The sequence below is a fragment of the Panthera onca genome, chromosome B3 (assembly GCF_046562875.1).
Source record: "Panthera onca isolate mPanOnc1 chromosome B3, mPanOnc1 haplotype 2, whole genome shotgun sequence".
In the NCBI taxonomy this organism is placed as follows: domain Eukaryota; kingdom Metazoa; phylum Chordata; class Mammalia; order Carnivora; family Felidae; genus Panthera; species Panthera onca.
This window is the reverse complement of record NC_138344.1, coordinates 8,837,246-8,859,584: the sequence shown is the minus strand read 5'-3', so window position 1 is coordinate 8,859,584 and position 22,339 is coordinate 8,837,246. Positions and strand designations below refer to the sequence as shown.

General features: G+C 37.7%; 1 protein-coding gene and 1 pseudogene across 1 annotated transcript in view; both read left to right on the top strand.

The window, feature by feature from the left end:
• Positions 1-8,372, top strand: part of LOC132668713 (tubulin beta chain-like) — a 35,678-nt pseudogene extending 27,306 nt beyond the window's left edge.
• AGBL1 (AGBL carboxypeptidase 1) overlaps positions 1-22,339 on the top strand; it is a 754,644-nt gene that overhangs the window by 366,036 nt on the left and 366,269 nt on the right. The gene's annotated exons all lie outside the window — the stretch shown is intronic.

The following is a 22,339-nucleotide window of genomic DNA, read 5'->3' as shown; positions in this document are numbered from 1 at the left end:
CAATGGGAAGTCACAGATAAGTTTTAAGCAAGTGTGTGCTATGATAAAATACATTTTAGAAAGATCATTTTGGTGGCACTATAAAGAAGATGAAGAAAATTGAAAGATGGCCATTTCTAGACAAGGGAGTAGACTCCTGGACTGGTATGGTAGGAGTGGAGATGAAGCAGGAATAATATTTAGGGGGCAGAACAGAGACAAGTTAGTGTTCAAGGGACCAAGGGAGAGAGAGAGGGATATAAGGAGTCACTTGGTTTTCTGTTAGGGGGCTGGTAGGCAGTTGAACCAAACACAGATGGAGACTCTAAGAAGAGGAGTATTTGGGAGGTGCCTGGGTGGCTCAGTCAGTTAATCATCCGACTTCAGCTCAGGTCATGATCTCATGGTTTGTGAGTTTGAGCCTCACATTGGGGTCTGTGCTGACAGCTTGGAGCCCGGAGCCTGCTTGAGATTCTGTGTCTCTCTCTCTTTGCCCTTTCCCTTCTTGCACTCTGTCTCTGTCTTTCTCAAAAATAATTAACTCAACACCCAAAAAACAAATCCAGTAGAGAAATGGGCAAAAGACATGAAGAGACACTTCTCCAAAGAAGACATCCAGATGGCCAACCAACACATGAAAAAAATGCTCAACATTGCTCATCATTAGGGAAATACAAATCAAAACCACAATTAGATACCACCTCACACCTGTCAGAATGACTAACATTAACAACTTGAGCAACAACAGATGTTGGTGAGGATGTGGAGAAAGAGGATCTCTTTTGCACTGCTGGTGGAAATGCAAACTGGTGCAGCCACTCTGGAAAACAGTATGGAGGTTCCTGAAAAAATTAAAAATAGAACTTCCCCATGACCCAGCAATTGCGCTACTAGGTATTTATCCAAAGGATACAGGTATGCTGTTTCGAAGGGGTACATGCATCCTAATGTTTGTAGCAGCACTATCAACAATAGCCAAAGGATGGAAAGAACCCAAATGTTCATCAATGGATGAATGGATAAAGAAGATGTGGTGCATATATACAATGGAGTATTATTTGGCAATCAAAAATAATGAAATCTTGCCATTTGCAACTATGTGAGTGGAACTAGAGGGTATTATGCTAAGCTAAATTAGTCAGAGAAAGACAAACATCATATTACTTCACTCATATGAGGATTTTAAGACACAGAATAGATGAACCCAAGGGAAGGGAAGCAAAAATAATATAAAAACAGGGAGGGGGGACAAAACATAAGAGACTCTTAAATATGGAGAACAAACAGAGGGTTACTGGAGGGGTTGTGGGAGGGGGGAAGGGCTAAACGGGTAAGGGGCATCAAGGAATCTACCCATGAAATCATTGTTGCCCTGTATGCTAACTAACTTGGATGTAAATTAAAAAAAAAATTAATAAAAATAAGTAAACATTAATTTTTTTTAAAAAAAGAAGAGTATTTGGGAAGGAAAGAGCTTGAGGGAAGGACACTGAAATGTGTTTAGAGAACTCATGGAGGGAAACAGACTGGCAGAATGTGAGTGGTGATGGAGAGAAAGAAACTGGGAATGCTTTGAGCATGCTGAAGGACAATGGCATCATTTAGAGAACAGGATGATCTTTTGTCATTTAGGATGTTATTAGGATGATCTTTTGTCAGGGTGAGTCTCACGGCCCCTTGAGAACCAGCAAAGGGTGCCTTGAGCCCACCTTCCTTTCTTGTGGAAGTTTTAAAGTCTCTTGGTATTTCCAAGATTTCATGAAGCCTAATTTCTCATGATCTCCTGAGTCTATATACTTTTTCTGTAATGCTTTGGTTTTCTACATAATATTTATCTACCTGTGAAACTGTTCTCTTCACTTGTTCCTGCAAAACATGCAGAGAAACATTCCTGAACATTGTATACTTGACCCAAGGTCTTGTGGTCAGATGGTGGTCACCATGGGTGCCAGGAAAGCAAGCTTTCCAAATTACTTCTTTTATAGTCCTGTGCTTAAAACCCCCCTTGCCCTTTCTCCCCTCCTGCCTTTGGTTTCATATCAACTCTTGACTCCTCCTCTTTACTCCTTCATTTACTCTTGGTTGTTTTCCCCTTCTCTTTACTCTTTTTCTGGAGCCACAAACCATTCCCCAAACCTCCCCCTCTCTTAGGCAGGGTGGTTGCTCCTTATTTTCTGAACTGTTGGTGCTTACTGGCCCTTGTGACCTTGGGACAGGAGATGAATGGAGGAAGCATCACCTTTTACTCTATCAAGTATTTCCTTCCAAATATAGTTCAGGCACTGCTGTAAAGGGACTGCAGCCTACCTACTTCATTATGTGATAAATATAGGGCAGGGGTGGGTGAAGGGTAACGTTTGTGACACAGGATTACTGGTTTTATTTAGACAAGTTCCATTTGACATATCTCTGGGACATCAAGTTTACTCTATGGTCTTATTCCTCCTAGGAGATGCTTCTTAGAAAGGGTAGTTTTGTAGATCATTCTATCCTTTCCCTTATATTCATATTTAAAGAAAGTTGACTGTTGAGTGTTATTCTCCCTCTTCACTGGCTGTTCTCATGTGGATGTTACAGGTTCTTCAGAATAATGTCTCAGTTTTGGGCTGAGGAGCTCAGTTTCTCCTGGTGGGCTGTCCTCGTGAGGGTGAGGGTGAGACTGTAAGTCCAACACAGAGTTCACACAGTTAAAAAATCAGTTTCATTGCCACAGGCTGTACCTTCCTTCTGCTAGCGGCCTCAGAGGTCTACACCATCGATCACAAAGTTAAACAGGTATAAATGACCCTGCAAAATCTATCACCACCAGGGGAATGTCAGCCTCCTCTTGCATCAGCACAATCATTGGCCATGAAAATCTTTCTTCAGCTAGCACTAGGGTTTTTGCCTAATTTTTATGGCTGGGATAATAGGCTCTGGACCCTTTTACTTAAAACAAAAACTCATGAAAACTAGCTTAAGTCAAAAAGAGAATTGATGCTCATTTATCAGAAAAATACAAGAGGATAAGGGACTTCCTCTCCTCTCCCCATTCCTCCCTTGTCCTCTCTCTCTTTCCTGGTTTCCAGAACCTGGTTCTCTTGTCTGGCTTCCCAGATGGTAGCATGGATGATCACTAGAAGCTTCAACTATTCATGAACTTTCAATACTCATGGTTCCTGTATAGGGTTTCTCTTCCTTGACAATTTCAGTAGCAGTCCTGGGAACAGCTCTGATTGGTACAGCTTGAATCATGGGAATCTCCAAGAACCATGGAGTGTGTGTGAAGTAATATGGCACTCTGATTGGCCAGATCTGGGTCAGGTGTTCAGCTCTGGAGCAAAAATTAAGGGAGTCTCTCCTGAAGCATTGGGACTGAACATGAAGAATAGTGATTCACCCAATGCATGCTGGATTTATGTTTAGTATCCTGATGAACAGGATATAGCCCTAGTACAGGTGGGGGTCCAGTCCCTACCCTGCTTAGCCTCTGTAAACTTTTCTCTCAGGCACTGGTCCCTGATCCCACACCCAAGTTATTGACTGGGATCCAGTGCTGTAACTGCCTGAGGGTGGACATCAACACGGCATGACACTGTTTTCCTCAGTTCATACTTTTATTTAGATCAATCGATCAATCGATTGATCTATCTATCTATAGTCTTTTACTTGGGAGAACTGATCTTTGAAAAATAAATCTCAGTAATTCTCATTTCATACAGATATTCCAGGAGCCATTATTATTCATGTGTTTGTTTTTTTATAAAATAATTCAAACATACTGTAACGCACAGAGAATGATGTGAGGAAGACACTTAAAGCTAATGCTGATACTTGACAAATTGTGAAACTTTTACGTACTTGCTTCAGGGTTTTATTTTTAAACAAAGGAAATATAGAAGATAAGGGTTGAAGCCTCCTTGTATCCATTCAAAATCCAATTTCCATCCTTTCTTTTCCAAAATTACAACTATACTGAAGCTGGTATCAGTCATTCATCTATCTGTCTACCTGTTTCTGCTTTTGAATTTTCTCTTTGCTTTTTTTGGTCAATTTTTCTAGCCTGTATATGACTAGTTTATAATATTTTTACAGGAAGTGTTAATTGAAGTCCTCCATTAATTAAAAGCAAACACACATACACACCACTACCACCATCACCACCCAGAAAACACCCTAAAATTGAAAAAAAAAAAAAACCTCTCAAATGTAACTTTTCCGAGGTTGATCTATCAACTTTGTGAGATGTTTGTTTAAAAAAGAAAATAAAAGTGGTACCTGGGTGGCTCAGTTGGTTAAGCATTTGACTCTTGATTTTGATCTCAGGGTTGTGAGATCAAGCCCTGTGTTGTGCTCCACCAGTGTGGAGCCTGCTTAAGATTCTCCCTCTTCTCTCTCTATCACTCCTGCTCTCTCCCTCTCTAAAAATGGAAGGAAGGAAGGAAGGAAGGAAGGAAGGAAGGAAGGAAGGAAAGGAGGAAGGAAGGAAGGAAGGAAGGAAGGAAGGAGACAAAAAACTCCCACTATGATTGTTATCTTGCCGATTTCTGCTTGTAATTATTTTTGCTTTTGTGTTTTAAAGTGATGTTGCTAGAGGTATACATATTCATGTTTTTGAGAGTTCTTAATGCATTGTTCCCTTGAGGGTTATACTTTATCTCCCTTTATTCTGATTAATGATTTTTCTGTGAATAATTTTTTATGTAGTAGTAATTATTAGAGGTTTGTTTATTAGTCATATTTCTCTATCTTATTTTGTGTTTGCTGATTATTTCTCTTTTCCTTTTTATTACCTTTTTTTCTTTGTGTGGGTGTGTATTTGATTCATCTTCTTTCTTTGGATTTACTCTATTTTTTCCTCTTTGATTCTTGATTTGAACAAATTCATTTTATTTTAACTCTACCTTGTTTTTAAAAAAATAATTTCATAATATAAATTTGAGGATTATTTTCTTATATTTCTACCTATTTTATAATTTCCAACATTATTTCTTTAAACCCATGGATCGATTGGATTATATTTTCAGGTGTCTGACAGTGGTGGTAGAGGTGGTTATTATTATTAAAATAATTTCTCTTGGGGTGCCTGGGTGGCTCAGCCAGATAAGCATCCAACTTCAGCTCAGGTCATGATCTAGTGGTTCTTGGGTTCAATCCCCCATCAGATTCTGTGCTGACAGCTCACAGCCTGGAACCTGTTTCAGATTCTGTGTCGCCCTCTTTCTCTGCCTCTCCCCCACTCACACTCTGTCTCTCTCTGTCTCAAAAATAAACATTAAGAAAATATTAAAATAATTACTCTTATAAACTTTGTAGTAATGCTTGATTTCAAATTCAATTGGAATGTGATCAGGGAACATGGACAATATGGGAATAGTTCTTCAATGTTTATTGAATCTTCTTTATGACATATATGGTACCTAACAAAATTTTTAATTATTTTTTTATTTTTTTAATTTTTGAGAGAGACACAGAGAGCACGAGCAGTGGAGGGGCAGAGAGAGAAAGAGAGAGGAAGAATCCCAAGCAGGCTCTTTGCAGTCAGTGCTCACAGAGTGATGTGTGGCTCAAACTCATGAAAACGTGAGATCATGACATGAGTTGAAATCAAGAGTTGGATGCTTTTTTTTTTTAATTTTTTTTTAACGTTTTATTTATTTTTGAGACAGAGAGAGACAGAGCATGAACGGGGGAGGGGCAGAGAGAGAGGGAGACACAGAATCGGAAGCAGGCCCCAGGCTCCGAGCCATCACCCCAGAGCCCGACGCGGGGCTCGAACTCACGGACCGCGAGATCGTGACCTGAGCTGAAGTCGGACGCTTAACCGACTGAGCCACCCAGGCGCCCCAAGAGTTGGATGCTTAACTGACTGAGCCACCCAGGTGCCCCACTACCTGACAAATTTTTATGCATGCTTAATATATTCTCTGATGGAGGCAGAATTATTTAAGACCAAGTTTTTCAATTGCACTGTTTGAATTTTTATCTTTTTCTTTTATTTTTTTCTATTTGATTTATCAATTTCTAAAGGAAGTCTATTAAAAATATCCCAATATTATTATTTGTCCTTGGAACTATTTTGTATTGTCACATGTTTTTGCCTTAAACTCAATTTCCTATCAATACTAGAATGACTAAGTCAGATAAAAATATATCAAGTGAATCTTTTTTTTTACCCAAAGAAAATTGGGGTAATTTAAATATTCCTTTTCTAAATATTATATATCTGATGGTGTGCCTGGGTGGCTCAGTCAGTTAAGTGTCCAACTCTAGATTTTGGCTCAGGTCACAATCTGATGGCTTCATGAGATTGAGCCCCATGCCGGGTTCTGCCCTGACAGCATGGAGCCTGCTGGGAATTCTAACTTTTTCTCTACCCTTCTCCACTCATGCTCTTGTGTTCTGTCTCTCTCAAAATAAATAAACAAGCATGAAGCAATATTACATAGCTGAGATGTTTGGCTGTTTATAGAAAATCCAATAAATAGCAGTATCTTTTAAAAGATTACTTAATTTTATTTAAGTAGCCCTGACTAATTTGGATTGATTTATTTCATCATGTTTCTTGCTATTTATTTAACACACACACATATATGTAAATTTTTTTTTTGCTTACTTTTTTTTAACCCCATTTCTACCTCTGTGGGCTTATAGAGTTTAAAAAAATTCCTTTATTTTTCTCCTCTCCCAGGTTGGAAGCTACTAATATTTTAATTATTTTTTTTTACTTTCCCTTAATTAAAATATATTGAAGTATAATATGCATACATAAAATTGTACACAACAAAAAATGAATTTATCACAAAATGAACATTCATGTAACTGGCATACAAGAAGTAAAACATTGACAGTATTTCAGAAGCATGGAACATTAATACATTTTAAAAATAAATCTTTAAAGTTAATTAAGTTCTACTCTCAGAACCTTCCTGTCCCTGCATTCAGACCTCACTGCTGTAGCCTCTGGGACATATCTCATACTGCTAGCCTGCCATTAGCAACATAGAAAAAAAATTCCGTATCATTTTCTTGTCCCGTACACACCTTGAGGTGAGCAAAAATAAAATAAAGTAAATTTTAACTCTGAGGGAAATCATGCTCATCCAGACTCGTCAGTGTGGCAACCAGGTCGGTGCCAAGTTCTGAGAGGTAATTAGTGAGGAGTATGGCATTGATCCCCCTGGAACCTACCTACAGTGACCTGCAGCTGAAAAACATCTGTGTGTACCACAATGAAGCCACAGGTGACAGATATGTTCCTCATGCTACCTTGGTGGATCTAGAACCCAGGACTATGGACTCTGGTCACTCAGGTCCTTTTGACCAGATGTGGAGACCAGACAACTTTGTTTCTGGTTGGTTTGGGGCAGGCAACAACTGGACAAAGGGCCATTCTACAGAAGGGCCAAGTGGACCCACTCGCTAGGTGGGGGCACAAGCTACGGGGTGGGCATCTTGCTCATCAGCAAGACTGCATCACCAACACCTTCAGGGTGGTACCCTCACCAAAGTGTTGGGTGCTTTGGCTGAGCCCTAAAACACCACTCTCTCTGACTGTCAGATGGTAGAGAATGTGGGTGAGACCCACTGAATTGACAGCTGAGCCCTTTAGGAACTCTGCTTTCACACCATCAAGCTGACCACACCCACTGTGGGACCAGAACCACCTGGTCTCAGCCACTGTGAACAGTGTCACCAATAGCCTCCGCTTTCCTGGTCAGCTCAATGTTGGCCTCCACAAACCAGCTGTCAAGTTGGTGCCCTTCCTGTGTCTCTACCTCTTCAGGCTTGGCTTTGCTCCTTTGACCAGCCACGGAAGCCAGTGGTGTGGGGCCTTCACTGTGTCCAAACTCACCCAGCAGGTCTTTGATGCCAAGAACATGATGGCTGCCAGCTCATGGCCATGTTTTGGCACAAGACCTTCCTCTACTGGTACTCAGGTGAGGGTGTGGACCAGATGGAGTTAACTGAAGCTGGGACCAGCAGGAATGACTTTGTCTCCTAGTGCCACCAGTACCAGGATGCCATCACAGAAGAAGAGGAGGCCTAAAGCAGAGCCCCATCACCTCAGGCTTCTCAGGTCCCTCAGCCTTCTTCCTCAACTGCCCTTTTCCTGTCCCTCAGAGTTTGCATTTTCTGCCTCTGTCTTATTTTCTTTTCCTTTTTTGGAAGGTGGACGGGAGGTTCCTAGAACAGTGCCTGGCACATAGTAAGCACTCATTAAGTATTTATTGTTTATTAAATGTCTCCTCTCTTCCACTCTGGGAAGCCTAGATTTCTACCCTTCTGGGTAACCCTGTATGTCTTTTTGGTGCCCATTTCTTCCATCTGTCCATGTCATATTTCCCTTTGTTTTTAAGATAATTCTCCAAGAAGCTGGGTCTCATCAGATCCCATTTGGAACCATGTACTGAAAACTGGATACATGGGCACCATCCTAATCCATGTTGTAGTCCAGGGGAAAGGAAAGGAAGCTACTTCATAGCAAGCGGAGGTACCTGTAAGAAAAGGATATAGGCTTTTCCATTCTAGAGCAGTTTTGGAGAGGGGGATCCAGGCTATTGAAGTCCTAATTTTCAGGTATTTCCCTTTTCTTTTCTCAGCTTCAGGGGAGGTGATAACAGTATAATCTCCATTTTTAGTCTCTTTCCAAGCTCTGTCTCGGGCTGTTTCCTTTTCAGGGGTCTGCCCCACTCTGTCTAGGGGATTCCTCTCTCTACTACTTCACCTCCTGCACATGCTGGATTCTGTCCTTTTCCCCTGGTTGGAAAAGGAGGCCAAGAGAGGGAGGAGAGACTAGCCTTGCCCTAAGGCTCCCAGAAAGGATCTCCCATGCCCACCTTTTCTTAACAAAAACCCAGCCCTCTTGTGTATTTATGGAAAGGTGTGTATTGTCACCTAAATATTTGAGTCATTCCTCCAGAGAGGGTACAAGGAGACCCTTCATCTTTTGGCAACATCTCATATCTTCCTTTTGCTATTTCCTTCTCCCTGCCCACCCTTGGTTTTGTTCTGTCTTACACTTCAGATTTCTACTTTGTGTTGAACTTGCCTTTTTTTTTTTTTTTTTTTTTGGTATTGAAAGGATGACATTGCCCCAAGAGCCAAAAATAAATGAGAATTGGAAAAAAAAATAAAGTTAATTAAGTTCCATAAATTAGCTAAAGTTATACAATATCTCTATACTTTCCCAAATGAGATGAGGACTTTAACAAACTCAACCAGTCATTAAACACTGTTTCTCACCTTCTTTGATGTTTTTAACTTTAATTTCACTTACTGGAAGCAAAGTCAATTATCTTCTATTCTGCAGTTACACAAGTTTACCCAATTGCATCTCACTCTCTGTGTGTTGTTTTTGCTTCTTTCTAAAGTACATCCTTTAGTAGTTTTTTCAGTACTGATTTATAAGAAGTAAACTCTGAACTTTATTTTCTATCTGAAAATATCCTTAGTCCATCTTCACTTGAGTGATATTTCATCCTGACATAAAATTCCCAGTTGACAGTTAAGAATTGTCAAGCTGGACAGTCAGCACTTTGAATTTTTTTTCTCTGTTGTTTTCAGTTATTTATTACTAATAATGTTAAATCGACACACAATGTAACTGACATTTATTTGAAAGGAATTTGTCTTTTCTCTCTGATAGTTTTCAAGAACATTTCTTTCTATTTTTGCTGTAGGGTGTCCTCCTGTTTTCAATATGGCGTCTCACCCTTCTCCCATCTGTCCCTGATATCCCTGCATCTGTATGGTTCCATCACTTGAGAATAAATCTTCAGCTCTCAGACATGAAGGGGTAGGAAAGGTTGCTTAGTCTTATAATTTGGAGGATGGGACCTGAGGGTCTGATTGCTTTTCATACAGACTTTCAGTCAATTTCAATTCAATTTCAATTTCAATCCAAACTGTGTTTGGATATTTTCTGTATGTCTCATAGCCAGAGACACCAGTTGCACCCATTTTCTGATCTCTTACTCTTGGAAATTGGCTTGCATCCTTTTGGTGTATAAATTTGAGGGATCTCTGATCCGCTAAATCACATAGCACTAGACCATCTGCTTTCAGTCTCTCAATATTTAGATATTTCTTGTCTGTTGTCATCTCCTCTATTTTCTGTGTGTTTGAAGATTTATGAATATTATTAAAATATTTTACAGTAATTTTGGAGGGGGGTTCCTAGAGATATAATGGTTGAGTGCATGTATTCAATCTTCAGTGTTTAAAATAAAAATCCTTTCCATTAAGATTTTACAGACATTGGAAATTCTATTAACGGAAGATAGAGTCCTTCATTTCATAATTAGAAATATCCCAGGGAGACATAGCACATTAACTTATAATTATAAATGGCTGGTATGCTTCCCTCTTTATAATTGACCCCTGATTCAGAATTAATTGCTTCTCTATCCCTGTTATGTCTCCTTCACATATTTACAGTTTGTGGTTGGCAGGTCTCGGTAACCAGACTGTGAACTAGTTGGGATTATGTTCAAGGCACTTTTGCGCTCATGTATCTTTAGTTGCAATCACAGTGCTTGGTGCAAAGGGTGCTTCATAAATGCCTCTTCAACAAAACTGAATAATTTAGAGTCATAATTAGCACAGAAACCTTCAGCTATAACCAGAGTGTTTTTCACCCTTTGGCGAGAAATTTCAGCCAGATGTTCACTGGGTTCCCAAATTTTTATCCCAGATTTGCCACGTGATCTGATTGATCATTGAGTTTGGTAACTGACATTGTGAGGAGATAAAAACTTCAAGTAATGATAAAATAACAATATTATTTTGTATCATTCTCTTATTGTGTAAGATGTTTGTGTTCTCATATATTTTATTAAATGTTTATTTATTTATTGAGAAAGAGGCAAAGAGAGAGGGAGAAAGAGAATCCCAAGCAGGTTCCACACTGTCAGCGTGGAGCTGATGTGGGGCTCGATCCCATGAACTACAAGATCGTGACCTGAGCCAAAATTGAGAGTTAGATGCTCAACTGTCTGAGCTACCCATATGACCCCCCCAAATATATTTGTATATTTTTAATCCTCATACATCCCTGCAAAATTAGAGAATTGCAAAGTATATTTTATTTTGTTTTTGTGTATTCTTTTAAAAAATAGAAGATACTGGTGGGGATAATTATCACCAATTTGGGAAAAGAAAAGAATATCCCCTTCTTTAATGTTATTTTCTGTAAAACTAAGAGAAGCAAAGGGTCAAGGAACCTCTGTTTATTCTCTTCATACATACAAAACAAAGTGACTGTTTAGTAAAAATGGCTAGACACAATTATGAGTATCCTAGATATCTTGCCCACTCAAGAGCTGACAACCAACAAAAGTCAGCAAAGGGATTAATGATCATTTCTGTCTAGAATAGAAAGAGTTGCCATTGTTAATTTTGAATATTATCTATTCTACCTCAGAAGAAAATGGTGGGCTGGGGATTTTGGCTGGGCTGTGTTTCCAGGAAGGAGGAATGGTATAGGTTTGAGAAAGGTTAGCATCTGTGACTAGACACTTTGAACAAAGTGAAATGGAAGCAGGGAAGCTCAGATTACACAAGGGAATGTTTTCAAAATTGAAGAAAAGGTCCCAGAGCAAGAGTGCCTGTAAGAACATTAAAGAGTGCTGTTTCAGAGCGAAAAGAGGGAATGTGCATTGAATACATTTATTTATTGTGGAATAAATATAGCCTGCTACCTCCACTAACTGGTATTTACAGTTCTCAACTAGTTTCGTAGAATGAGTTGTTTTTCTTTTGTTGTTTGTGTTTGTTTTTGTTTTTTGTTTTATTTAAAAAAAATTTTTTTTAATGTTTATTTATTTTTGAGACAGAGAGAGACAGAGCATGAATGGGGGAGGGGCAGAGAGAGAGGGAGACAGAATCGGAAGCAGGCTCCAGGCTCCGAGCCGTCAGCCCAGAGCCTGATGCAGGGCTCGAACTCACGGACCGTGAGATCGTGACCTGAGCTGAAGTCGGACACTCAACCGACTGAGCCACCCAGGCGCCCCTTGTTTTTTGTTTTAAAGTAAACTCTGTTCCTTATGTGGGGCTCAAACTCATGTCCCCAGCCAAGATCAAGAGTTGCATGCTCTACTGACTGAGTCAGCCAAGTGCCCCATAGAATGAGTTTTGAGTTTCTATTTAGCTAGCAGGAAGTGTGCATTTTAAAATGCATTAAAGGAAGCTAAAGTGGTAAATAAATCATTCTGCCATCTTAAACTGTCCACAAGGTGTTCAGTAAAAGTAGTGACCTGGTTAGCAGCTGGGAAACCCAAGTTTCAAACGTGCAGCAGCAACATTCCCTTGTTATGTAAATGGAGGGGGATAAGGGAATACTCAATTTGAGAAAGCTCAAATTAATTAACATCATATCATACCATCAAGGGTGTCATCTATTAATACGTAGCAGCTTTTCAGGTACGGCTCCCTTGGTTATCAGTCTCCACTCTGAGCTATTTTTATGTTAGCTGTGAAAAAGCAGAATAATTGTAGGGTCTGTGCCATGCTGACTTGTCAGACAAAATGGACCGTTGGTGCACTATTTTCTTCTTCTAAAGAACAGACAGATAAACATCCATCATGTAGGTGGGACTTAAGAGCTTTATGGTGCCAGCTGATGGAAATTCCTTTCATGCTGCATAGGTTTGTGGAGGGAAGCTTTGTCTTTGTCTCATGGCTTACTGATGATCATTACTTTTCAGAGAATTTACCAGCATCTTGTGACTGACCTCAAAATGAAAGCTGGAGATTCACACATTGGGCAAGAAAGTTGAGGATGAGTCAAAAAAGCTGATATAATTTAAACAAGACCCTTAATAAATGAGTGGAATCAAGATATACAAAATGAATATAGTTACTAACATAAGTATATTCAGTATGTTAGATGTATTTTAATGTATCATTGCTATGATTTCATATATGTGAGAAATCTTGGAAAGTCAGCTGAATAGCTTCAGAATTGCTAACATTATTCCTAAGGCTCTTCTACATTTCATTTCCAAATAGATTATTAATAAATAAGAGCTTGAGCTATAAAAAAAAAAAAGAAGTTTGAGGACAGGTTATTCCAAGTTTCAGTATGTAAATAGGTGTATATATATTGATCAAGCAAATCCTCAGTAATTAGGGGCTAATTGATGGAGTATCTGTAGTATGTAATATATATATTTTTTTAATTTTGGTAATTGCCTTCAAAGAATTTGGCTATAATTCACATACTATGCAATTCAGTCATTTCAAGTATGTAATTAAGTGGGTTTTTTTTTAAGTTTATTCATTTATTTTGAGAGAGAGAGAGTGAGTGGGAGAGGGGCAAAGAGGGAGAATCCCAAACAGGCTCTGTGATGTGCAGAACCTGACAAGGGCCTCGAACTCACAAACTGTGAGATTGTGACCTGAGCCAAAATCAAGAGCTGGACACTGAACCGACTGAACCACCCAGGTGCCCCAAAGTGGGCTTTTGGGTTTTTAATATATTCACTAAGTAGCAAAACCATTACCACTATCTTATTCCAGTACACTTTCATCACCTCAGTAGAAACACTGTACCTATTAGTAGTCACTCCCATTCTCTTCTCCCCACAGTCCCTGAAAATCACTAATGTATTTTGTCTCTATGAATTTGCCTCTTCTGGACATTTTATAAAAATAGTATCATAATAATATGTGGTTCTTTATATCTGGCTTCTTTCACTTAGCATAGTGTTTTCAAAGTTCATCCATGTTGTGTGTTTTAGAACTTTACTTCTTTATGGCTTAATATTCCCTTGAATGGATACACCACATTGTTTATCCATTCGTCAGTTGATAGACATTTGGCTTATTTCCACTTTTTTGGTTGCTGTGAATAATGCTGCTATGAACATCCACGCACGAGATTTTATGTGGACACGCTTTTTCAGTTCCCTTGGATATATACCTAGGAGTGGAACTACTGGGTCACATGGGTACTCTGTCTTTGTTATTTTAAGACATTGCAAAAGTACTCCAAAATAGCTGCACCATTTTGTATTCCACTAGAATGTATAAGAGTTTCAATGTATCCACATTCCGTAACATTTTGTTTTATTTTTAGCCATTCTAGTTGGTGTGAAATGATACGATGGTTTTGTTGTGTATTTACATAATGACTAATGATTTTGACTGTTTTTCCCTGTGCTTATTGGTCATTTATATGTCTTTTTGGAGAAACGCCTATTCAAATAATTTGTCCAGATTTTAATTGGGTTATTTGTCTTATGATATATGTGATTTATAATTGTTTTCTCCCATTCTGTGGGTTGTCTTTCACTTCCTTGATGGTGTCCTTTGATGCCCAAGAGTTTTTAACTTTGATGAAATCTAATTATCTACTATTTTCTTTTGTCACTTTTGCTTTTGGTGCCGTATCTATGAAACCATTGCTTAGTCTAAGGTCACAAAGATGTAATCCTGTGTTTCTTTCTAGGGATTTTATAATTTCAGTCCTAATATTTACGGCTATGATTTATTCAGTTAATTTTTGTGTATGATTTGAGGTAAAGGTCCAAATTTATTCTTTTACATGTGGGTGTTCAGTTTTCCTTGCACTATTCTTTCCTCATTCAATTGTCTTGACACCCTTGTTATAAATCAACTGACCAAAAATGTAGGTTTATCTCTGGACCCTCAGTTCTGTTTCCATTCTGCTATATGCCTGTCTTTATGCCAGTTCCATACTATCTTAATAACTGCATCTTTGTAGAAGATTTTAAAATTGGGAAATATGAGTTCTTCAACTTTGGTCTTCTTTTTCAAGATTGTTTGTTCTATTCTTTGTCCCATGTATTGCCATATAAATATTAAGATCAGGTTGTCCAATTTTGAAAAAAAAAAAAACACTGAAATTTTGATAGAGATGGTGTTGAATTTTTGGATCAATCTGGGAAGTACCACCATTTTAACAAATTAAGTCTTCAAATTTATGAACAGGGATATCTTTCCATTTATTTAGTGTCCTTTAATTTCAATACTTTTTTGTAGTTTTAAGTGTACAAGTCTTGCATTTCCTAGGTTACACTGATTCCTAAGTATTTCTGCTTTTTGATGCTATTATAAATAGAATTATTTTTTAATTTTATTTTCAGGCTGTTCATTGCTAATATACAGAAACATAGTTGATGTTTGCATTTTGATTTTGCATTCTGCATTCTTGCTAAATATATTTATTAGCTCTAATTTTTTTTGTAGATTCTTGAGAATTTTATATATACGACATTATGACACCTGCCAATCAGGATAGTTTTAATTCTTGCTTTCCACTATGATGCTTTTTATTTCATTTTCTTGCTTAATTCTTTCTGACTAGAATTGCCAGTATGATGTTGAGGGCATGTGGTGAGAGCAAACATTCTTGATTTATTCCATTTCTTAGGGAAAAGCTTTCAACCTTTCCCCATGAAGTATAATGACAGCTGTGAGTTTGTCACAGATAACCCTTGTTAGGTTGAAGAATTTCCTTTCTATTCTTAGTTTATTTCTTAGTCTTTTCTATCATGAAAAGGTATTGGATTTTGTAAAATGGCTTCCTGCATGTGCTGAGATGATAATGTGTGTTTTTGTCCTTTATTCTATTAATATGATGTATTACATTGATTGATTTTCAACATGCATTGATTTTCATGTTGAACAAACTTTCCAAATCTAGAATAAATCCCACTTGCTTGTGAACAACATGTATAATCATTTTTATATATTGTTGAATTTGGTTTGACAGTTATTTTGTGGAGGATATTTCGATCTACATTTATAGAGGATATTGATCTTCAGTTCTCTTTTCTGTGATATCTTTGGTTTTGGTATCAGGGTAATACCAGATTTCTAGAAGGAGTTGGGAAGTGTTTTTTCTTCTCTTATGTTTTGAAAGAGTTTGTGAAAAATTGATTTTAATCTTTAAAAAGTTGAGTAGCATTTAGCAGTGAAGCCATATGATCCTGGGCTTTATTTTCCGGAAACATTTTTTTACTATTAATTAAGTTTCTTCATTTATTACTGTTATGTTCAGATTCTCTATTTCTCTTTGAATCTGATTAGGTAGGTTGTGTCTTTCTCATACATCCATTTCCTTTAGATTTTCTAATTTGTTGGTGTAGAGTTGTTAATGGTATTTTCTTTTAAACCTTTTAACATCTATAAGGTTAATAATAATGTTCTCTCATTCCTTATTTTAATAATCTACATCTTTTCTCTTTTTTGTCAGTTTAGCTTAAAGTTTATACATTTTCCAAGAACCAATTTTTACTTCATTGAGTTCTCTATTGTTTCCTAGTCTTTGTCTCATTGACTACTGTTTTAATTTTTATTTTTTCCTTCCTTCTGCTTGGTTTGGGTTTAATTCCGCTTTTTTTCTAGTTTCTTCAAATGGAAGTTAGATTATTGATTTGAGGTCTTTCTCCTTTTCTAATATAGGCACTTGTAACTATGTATTTACCTCTAAGCACGCTTTTGCTTTGTCTCATGCTTTTAATACATTGTGCTTTCTATGCATTGTTCTCAGATTTTTTCTAATTTCCCTTGTGATTTCTGCTTTGACCCATTGATTATTTAGTAGTGCGTTGTTTAATTTCCACACATTTGTGAATTTCTCACGTTTCTCTTCGTTATTGATTTCTAATTTCATTTGCTTCGGGTCACAGAACATGCCTTGTGTTATTTAAATCTTTTACATTTATAATACTTTTAGTTAGTGGGAGTTAGGGGTAACGTAAGTCTCTAAGGAATTTGAAAGCAAAGTTTCCAGGATCTTTTTTTTTTTTTTTTTTTTTTTTTAATTTTTTTTTTCCAACGTTTTTTATTTATTTTTGGGACAGAGAGAGACAGAGCATGAACGGGGGAGGGGCAGAGAGAGAGGGAGACACAGAATCGGAAACAGGCTCCAGGCTCCGAGCCATCAGCCCAGAGCCTGACGCGGGGCTCGAACTCACGGACCGCGAGATCGTGACCTGGCTGAAGTCGGACGCTTAACCGACTGCGCCACCCAGGCGCCCCCCAAAGTTTCCAGGATCTTGAGGGGCTAGCTGTTGTTGTTAAGATAAGGTTGCGTTATGGCCTGTCATGTGATCCATCTCGAAGTGCACTCCATGTGCACTGGGGAAGAATGTACATTTTGCTGTTGTGGGACCAAGTGTTCAATAGTTGTGTTAGTCTAATTGGTTCATAGTGTTAGGCAAGTCTTATCTTCTCTTGTTCATCTTCTGTAGAGTTGTGCTATTAATGACTGAAAGGGAGGAATTGAAATCTCCAACTGTTATGGCTGAGTTGTCCTATTTCTCACGTAGTTTCTGGCAGTTTCTACTTCATATATTGTGATACTCTGCTAGTGGTACATATATGTTAGCAGTTGTTATATCTTCTTGATGAATCGAGTCTTTACAATTTCAATTTTTTTTAACGTTTATTTATTTTTGAGACAGAGAGAGACAGAGCATGAACGGGGGAGGGGCAGAGAGAGAGGGAGACACAGAATCAGAAGCAGGCTGCAGGCTCTGAGCCATCAGCCCAGAGCCCGATGTGGGGCTCAAACTCACGGACTGTGAGATCGTGACCTGAGCTGAAGTCGGACGCTTAACCGACTGAGTCACCCAGGCGCCCCAGAGTCTTTACAATTTCATAATAACCTTTTTTTTTTCCCTCTTTGAACTGGTTTTGACTTAAAATCTATTTTGTCTGACAGTAGTATAACCACTCAGGATCTCTTATAATTGCTGTTTGTATGGTATATTTTTTAACATCCTTTTACTTTTAATCCATTGTGCCTTTGAATATAAAGTATATATCCTACTGAAAGTTTATATAACTCTAACACTTATTTTTTAAAACATCCATTCTGTTCATCTCTATCTTTAGATTGAATGATTTAATCAATCCATGTTTAATGCAATTAATGATCAGGGAGGATATATTTCTACCATTTTGATATTTGTTTCCTATATTTCTGTGTCTTTTTTGTTGTCCTCTCATTCCTGCCACATTTTGTGTTCCCCAAATATTATCTAGTATGATACTTAAACTAATCTGTCATTGTTTTTATAATTTTTAAAAATTGTTTTCTGAGAATTTTCCCTGGATATTACAATTAATATGCTCATTTATAACAATTTAGTTCAGATTAATACAAGCTTAATTACAATAACATACAAAAATGTGTTCTTATATAGCTTCATTTCCTCTTCCTTTGTGCTATCATACAGATCACATCTTTATACATTGTATGCTCATCAACACAGTTCACAACTATTACTTATGCAGTTGATTTTTAAATAAGATAGGAGAAAAAAGTTACAATAAAAATACATTCATACTGTCTTTTATATTTACCTTCATCGTTACCTTCATCAGTGCTTTTATTTTTTTCACACATATTCTCATTACTATCTAATCTGCTTTCATTTTAGCCTGAAAGTCTTCCTGTAGAAGTTTTTGTAGGACAGATCAGTTAGCAATGAATTCTCTGTTTTTGTTTATCTGGAATTTTCTTAATTTCTCCTTCAGTTTTTCAGTTTATTTATTTATTTTGACAAAGAGGGACAGAGAGCAAGCAGGGGAAGGGCAGAGAAAGAGGGAGAGAGAGAGAATTCCAAGCAGGCTCAGCACTGTCAGCACGACACAGGCCCAAACTCAGGAACCTTGAGATCACGACCTGAGCCCAAATCAAGAGTCTGCACACTTAACTGACTGAGCCACCTGTCACCCCCTCTCCTTCATTTTCTAAAGGATTGTTTTGCTAGACATGATTCTTGGGTGGCAGTCTTATTCTTTCAGTACTTTGAGTGTGTTATCTTAGGGCCTTCTTGTCTCCAGTGTTTCTGATGAGAAATCAGTTTTTAATCTCATTGTGGATCTCTCATATAGGATTGGTTACTTCTCTTTTCTTTCTTTCTTTCTTTCTTTCTTTCTTTCTTTCTTTCTTTCTTTCGTCTTGTAACGTTTTGGTTATGAGGTATCTAGTTGCACACTTTGAGTTATCTATCCTGGGGTTTGATGACTTTCTTGGATGTGTAGACTAATGCTTTCCATTAAATTTAGGAAGTTTTAGGTCATTATTTATTCAACTATTCTTTCTGTTTCTTTGTCTTTCTCTTTCTTCTTTTTTGGGGACTCCCATTAAGTGCATGTTGGTGTACTCGGGAGTGCCCTAATGGTGTCTGAGACTGTTCATTATTTTTTTTTTTCCTTTCTGTTCCTAAGACTGAATAATCTCAATTGCATGAATTTTCAAGTTCATTGGATATTTCTTTTGTCTGCTCAGATCTTCTGTTGAGCACCTTTAGTGAATTTGTCATTTATAATGCTTTTTGAGTCTAAAATTTCTACTTGGTTCTTTTGTATAATTTCTATCTCTTTATTGATAATATCTTTATGGAGGCGTGATTTTCATAATTTTTATTTAGTTTTTCAGACCTGGTCTTCTTTAGTTCTTTGAATATATTTACAATCCTGATTTAAATCTTTGTCAGTAAGTCCAATATCTGGGCTTCTACATGGATAGTTTCTATTTACTGCATATATATGTATATATATATATATATATATATACATATATATGTGTGTGTGTGTATATATATATATATATACATACATATATATATACATATATATGTGTGTGTGTATATATATATATATATGTATATAAATGGCATGTCTCATAATTTTTTGGCTGAAAGCTAGAAGTTTTCAATAGCATAATGTTGCAATTCTGTAAACTAGGTCCTTCCTCTCTACTGGGGTTTGTTGTTTGTTTAGTAACTTTGTTAAACTAATTCTATAAAGTCTATAATGTTTGTCATGTGTGACCACTGAAGCTTCTTTTGGCTAGCTTGATGATAAATTTAATTATTAGATAGTGATTTTGTTAGGTGCCTTGAACTAATAAGTCCCATAGCCTCTCCTCAGAGCATGTGGTCCTGAGGGGGCATGCCTTCAACACCACTCGGTCTGGGCATTTGCAGCTCTGCCTTAGTCTTCACTTCCTGCTTGTGCAGAACTTCATACTTGGTGATAGGTGAAACCCAGGGCCTTCTCAGGTCTTTTCTGGAGCATGCACATAAGCATGCACAAAGATCTAGGCATGCACACAATCCTAACCATTTACATTCCAAGCAAAGGGTGAGAGCTTTTAAAATCCCCCTATAAACATTTCTTTCCCCAGCTTTTAGTTTTAAATTTTGTGGTTAGTCCATCATTTGCCTAACTGCTCTCCGCTACCTCAGATAGCTATGACCTTCAACAATTGCCTCTCCCCTTTTTTTGTTTTTGTTTTTTGTTTTTGTTTTTTTGACAAATGCCCTTGGGGAAAAAGGTTGTTTCCCCTTGGCAAGCTCTGAACTAGGTAAAATAAAGACCGGTACTTCTGATTCCTTTTGCCAATAATCAGGGAACAGAGCTAACACGCAGGCAGTGGCTTTTCAACAAAACAACCTTATTGAAGAGTCTTGACACAACTTGTAAGACATCACTAATTAGATTTCACTAGCCATCTGCTGCACTATCCTTGTCAGAGACCAGTGAAATGTAAATTTAGAGCAGATGACAAAGTGAAAGGAGAAAACAACACCTTCCTGATAATTGTGGTTACCCAATCTGTATCCCGGGGGAGGGAGGTGGGACAATAGTATCAAAGGATATCTTCTTGTCTTAGGCTAAAAGGACTGGCATTGAATGAATAAATGTGTACATTTTATTCCCCCCCCCCTTTTTTTTTGAGGTTTTTCTCACTTTGGAGGAGGAGTGAGGGAGGAGAAGAGCAGGTATTTTCTTAGAGAAAATTTTCCTGTGAAATATAACGTTGACAATTATTCTCTCTGATAAAGAGATGTGAAAGTTATATTAAATATGTTTAGATTGAAGTGTATATTTTAGTTTAAAATACACAATAGATCAAAGATCACTTTTTTTCCCCCAGTCCATAAGAGCTAGCTAGAAGGATGGTTTGATTTTATATATTGCTGAGATGACTTGCTGAATAAAATAATGGAACCAGGTGACTAATGGTAAATATGTTTGATTTTATTATGGGTCTTAGTGGAAATAAGCTAAAGTATCCAGTAGTGTTGAGGGAACTAAGCCATTGAAAAGGATTGAACTTACTTCTTCATCAGTAAAAAGATAGGGATCTGAGCATTTCAGAGAGGAAACATTAATATGACATCCATACTCAGTCATACCCATTCTGAAAGTTAAATATACTCAGACCAAACAAATATGTTTCTCAAGAACTAGATAAAGGAGAATTCATTCATTTGGCCATTCACTCATTCATTTATTCATTCTTTTGTTCATTCATTATCTATTGATAAATGCCTACCACGTAGCAGCAATTGTTCTTGGTGCTGAGGATACAGTGGTTGAGCAAGAACAGGGAGGGTCCGTGTCATCACTGAACCTGTACTCTAGTGGAAAGATAGAACACAAACTAAACTACAGGTGGCTACATACTAGAATGGCAGGTAATGTAAAGTGCAATGAAGAAAAATAACATAAATAAGAGAATAGAGAGTAACAGGGTTGGGTGGGGTAAGGGGAAGATTATCTCTAATAAGATGACATTTATGCACAAATCTGAGAGAAAAAGCCATGGATATCTGGGAAAAGAGACTGTCAGATAGATGGAACAGTAAACACATATGCCCTGAGGGTGAAGTGTGCCTGGAGCACAAAGAAATTAGTGTGGATTGAGTGAAGTGAGCGCTGGGAAGGGAGAACACAGTGAGAGGTAAGAGTAGGCCTTCTAGGGTGGATATCATTCAGAATGAGATTGGAAGTCACTGGAGGGTGTTGTATGGAGTAGGCCTTCTAGGAAGTCACTGGAAGGTTTCAAGCAGAGAAATCACAAGGGTCTCAGGCTGTTTTATGCAGAATAAATGATGAGGAAAGGGGTTGGTGTGGTAAAAAAATCAGAAGGTTTTGCAGCGGTGCAACCCCTTTTGCAGAAAGGGGTTGGTGTGGTAAGAGATGATTGTGGTTTGGGCAGGATGGTAGTAGTGAGAGTGGTGAGTTGTCGTTGGTTTCTGTATATATTTTGAAGGCACAGCATGGGATAGTGAATGGGATTAGGGATGTGAAATAAGGAGGCATTGAAGATTGAAGGTGACTACAAGGTATTTGGTTTTGGTTAGAACAACCAAAGAAATCGGGGAGCCAGTTACTAGAATAGAGAGAAGGTTGTCCGTACTCCTTCTTGGTCTATGAAGACCGAAAAATAGTTCCTTTGCCTTTTTTTTTTTTTTTTTTAACATCCTGGAACTGAGAGAGAGGGAGAGAGAGAGAGAGAGAGAGAGAGGGAGAGAGAGAGAGACTCAGATGAAGAATGTAAATGGGCTGCAGAGGAAGTGGATAAGATTTAAGCCAAAACAAAACCTTT